The sequence below is a fragment of the Talpa europaea genome, assembly GCF_964194135.1.
Source record: "Talpa europaea genome assembly, chromosome: 4".
Classification (NCBI taxonomy): domain Eukaryota; kingdom Metazoa; phylum Chordata; class Mammalia; order Eulipotyphla; family Talpidae; genus Talpa; species Talpa europaea.
The window spans coordinates 107,320,264-107,326,263 of record NC_140070.1 but is presented as its reverse complement, the minus strand read 5'-3'; positions in this window follow the sequence as shown (position 1 = coordinate 107,326,263).

The following is a 6,000-nucleotide window of genomic DNA, read 5'->3' as shown; positions in this document are numbered from 1 at the left end:
CCAGATGCCCCTGAATTACTTGAGGTCTCTTGTGTGGCAGTCTTTCTTCGCCTGTAAGCTTCTATTTCTGGCTGACTCTAGTTTGTTCTTCCAAATGCAACTCAGGATTTTATACTGAGGAAAACCTTTGAGTCCTCCAGGCCAGTATCAGGTGACTGTGCTCTGTGCTCCCATAATGCCCTATTCTAACCTCATTCCAGGCTCTTAGTCCTTTGCGGTCTCCAAATCCTACACTGTAATGGTTCATTTTCTTGTTTATCTTTTTCTTTAGACAGAACACCTCAAGCAGACTCTAGGTCAATTCTCTTACAAGCAATGTACCTAAAATACTGCCTTTTTGGCATCTGTGGGGGGTGGTATCCAGTGCTTTTTTGTTTGTTTGTTTGTCTAATTGTTGAATTTCCAAGGATATTTGATGTGGACACTAAGGCACCCCCCTTTAAATAGGTATTGTTTGCAGTTACTCATGATAAAGGCTGAGCAACAAAACCTGCTTGCTGGGGGTGGAGCAGTTAGCAGGCAGCTGGAAGCACTGCTGTGGATGAGATATTGAGATTATGTGGGGACTCTGAAGGCTGTTGTCTGTGGGGATCCCAATGGCAGATGCTTGAAACAACTCGTTTTCAGTCACCTATACTTTATTGTGCCATTTTTGACAAATAAGTATTTATAGTTTATAATATTTATACTATACCATTTCAATAAAATATATTTAGTGATTTTGAGGTCTTGATTCACAGTAAATAAAAACATTAACCACAAAGGAACTAACAATGCCATCACTCATAAAATGTTGCAAATCTGTTATGAGATAATTTAAAATACAAAGTCTGAAGTGTTTTTGTCAAATCATTTTGAAAAGTCCTTACAATGCCAAAAAGAACACAGGACAGCACCAATAAAAGAAAAAGATACTCAAAGGAGGATTGACTTTTGAGCCAGAAGCTGCTACTCTCAATTCTTTGTTAACTTCATTCCTCTGTGCTGAAAGTAGGTGATACTAAAATAAATAAGACAGGGTTCTGCTCCTAAGTCCCTTACCATCTAGTGAGGGAGATAGACTGGCCAACCAAGAGTCAAGGAGATAATTTAGGTCAATAATGTAGAGGTGATAGATTGGATTTATCTTTGGAGATAGTAACTCTAAGAACAAGAATAGTAGCCTTCCTGCCAAAGCTAATATGTGAACTGTTGAATTATGTAGGCATAATTCAAATAATGAGTCAAACTCGTCCTCAGAGTAGATAACTGAAAACAAAGGTTATCAAGCTTTGCACTTAGTGAGGAAACTACCTGTAGGGTAAAGAAAATATCAGGCTTTTCTGCCCTTCCGCCATCAGGATAGATGATGGATCCTTGTCCTGAATGCATGCCTGATGGCGGGCACCTGGAATAGGGTGTGGGCATAGGTAGATGGGATTCAGCTGAGCTAAGACTGTGCTTTTAAGGGGGGCGTCACGGGGGGACGCTAGTAGCAGCAGCAGCAGCAGCACTAGCAGCAGCAGCAGCAGCAGCAGCAGCAGCAGCAGCAGCAGCACCTGAAGGAGAAGCCGAAGCAGAGAACACCAGAGAGCCCAGATAGAGTGAAGACTTGCTGGGGGCTGGGAGGTCTGCCAGCCTCCCAGCCCCCCAGCCAGCACCCCTGCCTTCCGTATGCCTGGTGAACCCCAAATAAAAAACCTGCAAAACTACTGAGGACTCTGACTCCTCCTTTACCCGGTCTGCATGGGATCAGAAAACCTGCACCTGTGCCCAGTCCGGCCCTTACACTACCACGCTATTTCTTGACTGTATTGAATTTGGTAACTTAATATAGTGTTTCTAGGATGTTTTATGGATTCTGTTTTTATAAAGTTGCTCCACTACCAGAGTAGTTTCCTTTTATTATTCTGAAATAATAAATATTCTTCATTTTTAATTTCCTTGCTTGGTGATTTTTTTCCCCCAGTTTTGTATTTAACATGTAGGATATTGAAAATTCTCTTAGGAAGCCACCCACTGGTGCACTTTGTAACTTTATTTTATTATTTCTTCTTATAGTCCAAAACTCTTATTCCCCCCACACACACACACACCGATCAAGGCATGAATTCCTGGGGAACGGGTTCCAGCAGCGTAGGCTGCTATCCAGTGGTTCTCGGCCAGTGAGCCTCTCTGGGTAGAGCAGGCTGGTGCTTCAGATGAACCCAAGTCCCTTTCTCTTTGGCTTCCTTTCGTTCCTTTTCTTTCACATGTTTCAGGAAGCTATCTAGGCTCTTAGAGTACTTACTATGCTCAACACAAATACTCTTGGCAAGAATCTTACTTCTGTTTGTTCACAACAATGCCAACTGCATGCTGGGTGACATAATAGACTCTTGTGATTTGCCCCGGTAACATGGGTGGGACATTCCTTTTTGAACAGTGCCCATCCTCTTGGAGTCTGCAATCTCACTTTTTTGTAGATTTTCATGTATGTGGCAAATCCATGTTTTCTAAAAGGCCTGTAGAACATTAGTGGGTACCTCTCCACTTTCCCTTTGTGTTGGTCATTTTGGTAATTTCCTGGAAGATGGTGGTTACAGTGAAGGACAGTTTGTGACTTTAAAGGAGAGAACTTTCTTTAAGGTGGTGGTAGAAGTAGTGTACAATTCTACATATAATTAGTGACATAGTATCAGTTAAAGATGAGGTTAGTTTGAGAGCTCAGAAAGTTCCCTAAGATAGCTTACTCTTAGGTAAATAATTATCTTTGTAGACTACCCTTCTTTTGCTGTCGGCTAGCAGTGAACTTACTTGTGAAAAGATATGGCACCTCAGGGTTTTTGAAATGAAAGAAGTCCTTTCTCCTTTCACTGACAGACAGTAATGCTTTTCTATTACAATTCAAAACAGCTTTTAGGGCAGGTGACATTTTCAAGAAGAAAGAAATAGAAAGGCTGAATAAATGAGCTGGGGAACACTTTCTATAACATATAAAGGGAAATGAGAAGTGGACACAGGTAAATCATTCAGACTTATTAAGAGAACAGTAAAGTTTCTCAGTTGATGTGTTAAGTAATTGCAATCAGCATCTGCCCCTCAAATCACAAGGAGGCGGCATGGTCTCATGAGAGGAGGGTTTGTGGGTATTAAAAATCCCTATTTTCATGCTGCCTGTGCTGCCCTTTTCCAGATGGCTCAGGAGCTGCGAGGGTCTCCTGAAGTCAATGGGCTTCTCAGTAGAGTTGTCCCTTAGCCAGGTGAAACTGAATCCCTCATGGGAAAAATAACCAGAGCCTGAGTCCGACACTTGCATGTTGACCATCTCCCACACCTGGCAGCACTGTGGGGCGGGTCGTCCTCTTCTCATCGTGAAAAACCTGCGAGCCATCAGGGCTAGCGAGGGCTGCCTCCTTAGTGATTATTCCTTGCACCGAAGCCCTGGTGTAGCCGTTATCAACTTGTCAAATATAACACTAACTTGGTACTGATAGGGGCTAGGGAGGGAGCGGAGATCAGGTGAGACACTAAGCTGCTATAGTAGGAAATCTGCACACACATATTGTTTATGGCCTGTCTGCCAGGAGTTAATTTTCCAGCCCAAGGACATGTCTGGAGGAGTGCGGGCAGCCAGTGCTATCTGAAGACCAGCCTCAGCCCAGTGGGATGAGCCTGAGGCCAGGTGTCCAGGAGGGTGATAAGGAGCTCCAGGGGCTGGACATCACAAGCTTCTGGCGGTGGTGAAGCCCTGCTTACTGCTGAAATCTCTTTGTCAACTCACTATTGAAAGGCAGCTGGAAATGAAATTTCAAGGCAGTTTCTTTAGGGTGTTAACCCCCCCCCATCTTCAAGATTGCCAGCTTCTGATTAAAGATTCAATTCCTGTCTCTACTTTATTGGCATGTGGACAGCTCCCTGGCCAGCCAGGGGATCACACTCATCTGAAGAGGCTGCGGACCACTTCATAGGCTGCGTCTCAACCCCCTGTGCCACCAGGGAGGCCCTCAAGTCATTTCACTTTATGGACTGCACTTTCTCCATTTTGAAAGTGAATGTGCGGGCCTCCCCGGTAGCGCAGCGGTTGAGCGCTGGGTTGCGAAGCTGCCCGAAGCCTCTACAGCGCCGGTTCGATTCCCAGATGCTCCCGGAGGAGGATCCCACATGGCGCGCAGACCTTTCTTGCTGCCCGCTGCTCCCCTCAGCAGTGTACCTCGGTCCTTCTGCCTGCTCTGCTCCCCGCTTTGGCTCTGGTGAATTCTCTCACCCTCCCACACTTCTGGCTGTACCCAGTGCTTGTATAAATAAATAAATAAATCTTAAAAAAAAAAAAAGAAAAGAAAGTGAATGTGCATTTGAAGAGGATGATATTCCAGCAGAGAAGTGTGGAAACATAGTGGAAATAGTAAATTTGGAAGCAATCTTTATCGACTATGTTGACAAACATAAGATATATGTTCCTATATAGGAAATATAAGAAACTTATATTTATTTGAGTTCTGCTTTCAATTCAAGGACTGATATCCTCTGAGTCCTAGGTCATTTATTCAGCCTTTGTATTCAATCATTTCTTCACTCATTGCACTCATTCATTCAATAAAAATTTATTGGCACTATCCTAAGCTCTGAGGATATAGGAATATACAAAGAAAAAAAAGGCAAGGTTCCTGTCTTCAGAGACCCTACTTCTAGTGGGAAAGAAACAACAAATTTATAAGCAAATAAATCAACAAGATAATTGCAGACTGTGAAAAGAGTAAAAAAGAAATGAGTGTTGTGGCAGGAGGTAACAGGAGAAATCACTTTGAGGTAGATGCTTGTTGAGATGCCATCTGGGCTGAGACTTTACAAATCAAATGCCAACAGCCTTAGCTTCTAGGCTTACCAAGGTAGAGAGGTTATTCATATCAGTAATCTATGAGTGCAAAAATGACACATTTAGACTGTTCCCCATGTACAGTACGTTTGGTTGACAAATGCCCTTAGGTAGAATGCTACAGATATCAGCCTCAATTTTGTAGATTTCCATAGCAACCATCAGTAGTGTTAGTCCTGGTTCTTACCAAACACTCCCTTATTTGGGAGGAAGGATGCAAGGAGTCTGAGCCTGTGGTGCGTGCCCTGGACTCATCATTCCTGCTCAGGCCAGGCTACACACAAAGAACAAACACCTGCTTAGTCACAGCCAAACTGCCCTGACAAAGGAGTGGCTCCCTGCTTCTCCAGCCCTGCCCAAGCCAGCCAGGGAGTTCCTGAGCCCATTTGTCACCTTCTGGGGACAGAGCTGACACACAGAGTGCTGACAGCTCTTGGTTTGGAGACAGAAGGCTTGAATTAAAAGCAGGCAGAGCTGGTGGTTGTCTATATATGACTGGAATTTTTCTTCCCCCACTTGTCCTCAATGCTTGAAATTTTACTGCTAGAAGGTAGCATCTAATCTCCTCAGTTTTGAAATATTTTTGTATTTTTTATATTCAGATCACTCATTAATTTTTGAATGAGGGGCCATTCTTTGAACTTCATAGTTTAACATCTTAAAAGGGACTCACAAAAAAATTCTAAAAATGACAAGTCACAATACAGGTGTCATACTTGAGATCTCATCTTCTTCAGAGTTGCCCCACTTCTGAAACAAAACATCCGTACGCTCCATCCTTCGAGCACAACTCTGAGGCTTCCCACCTTCCTCTGAGTTACTTCCACCTCACTGCTCTTCAGCTTTCAGGAGACCACTCTTTTCATGAGAGTTTTATGGTCTGTGTCAAATATAAGACATATATGAACAGGTAACTGTAATTCAAGGTAACGGGCAAGAGTCCCTGTCTGCTATTTCCCACCATTCTGCTTAAAAAATAAAGCATTACTGTAGTAGGCTAATAATGTCCTTCAAGTTTATGTTAAGTGAAATAAATCCGGAGGAAGACAAATACTGGACGATTTCAAGCATATGTGGAATATAGAGAAACAAAACAAATGGACAGACAAAACTAAGCCAAACAAACCCCAGAAATATGACTGTAAAGTTTATCTACTAGGGGGGGA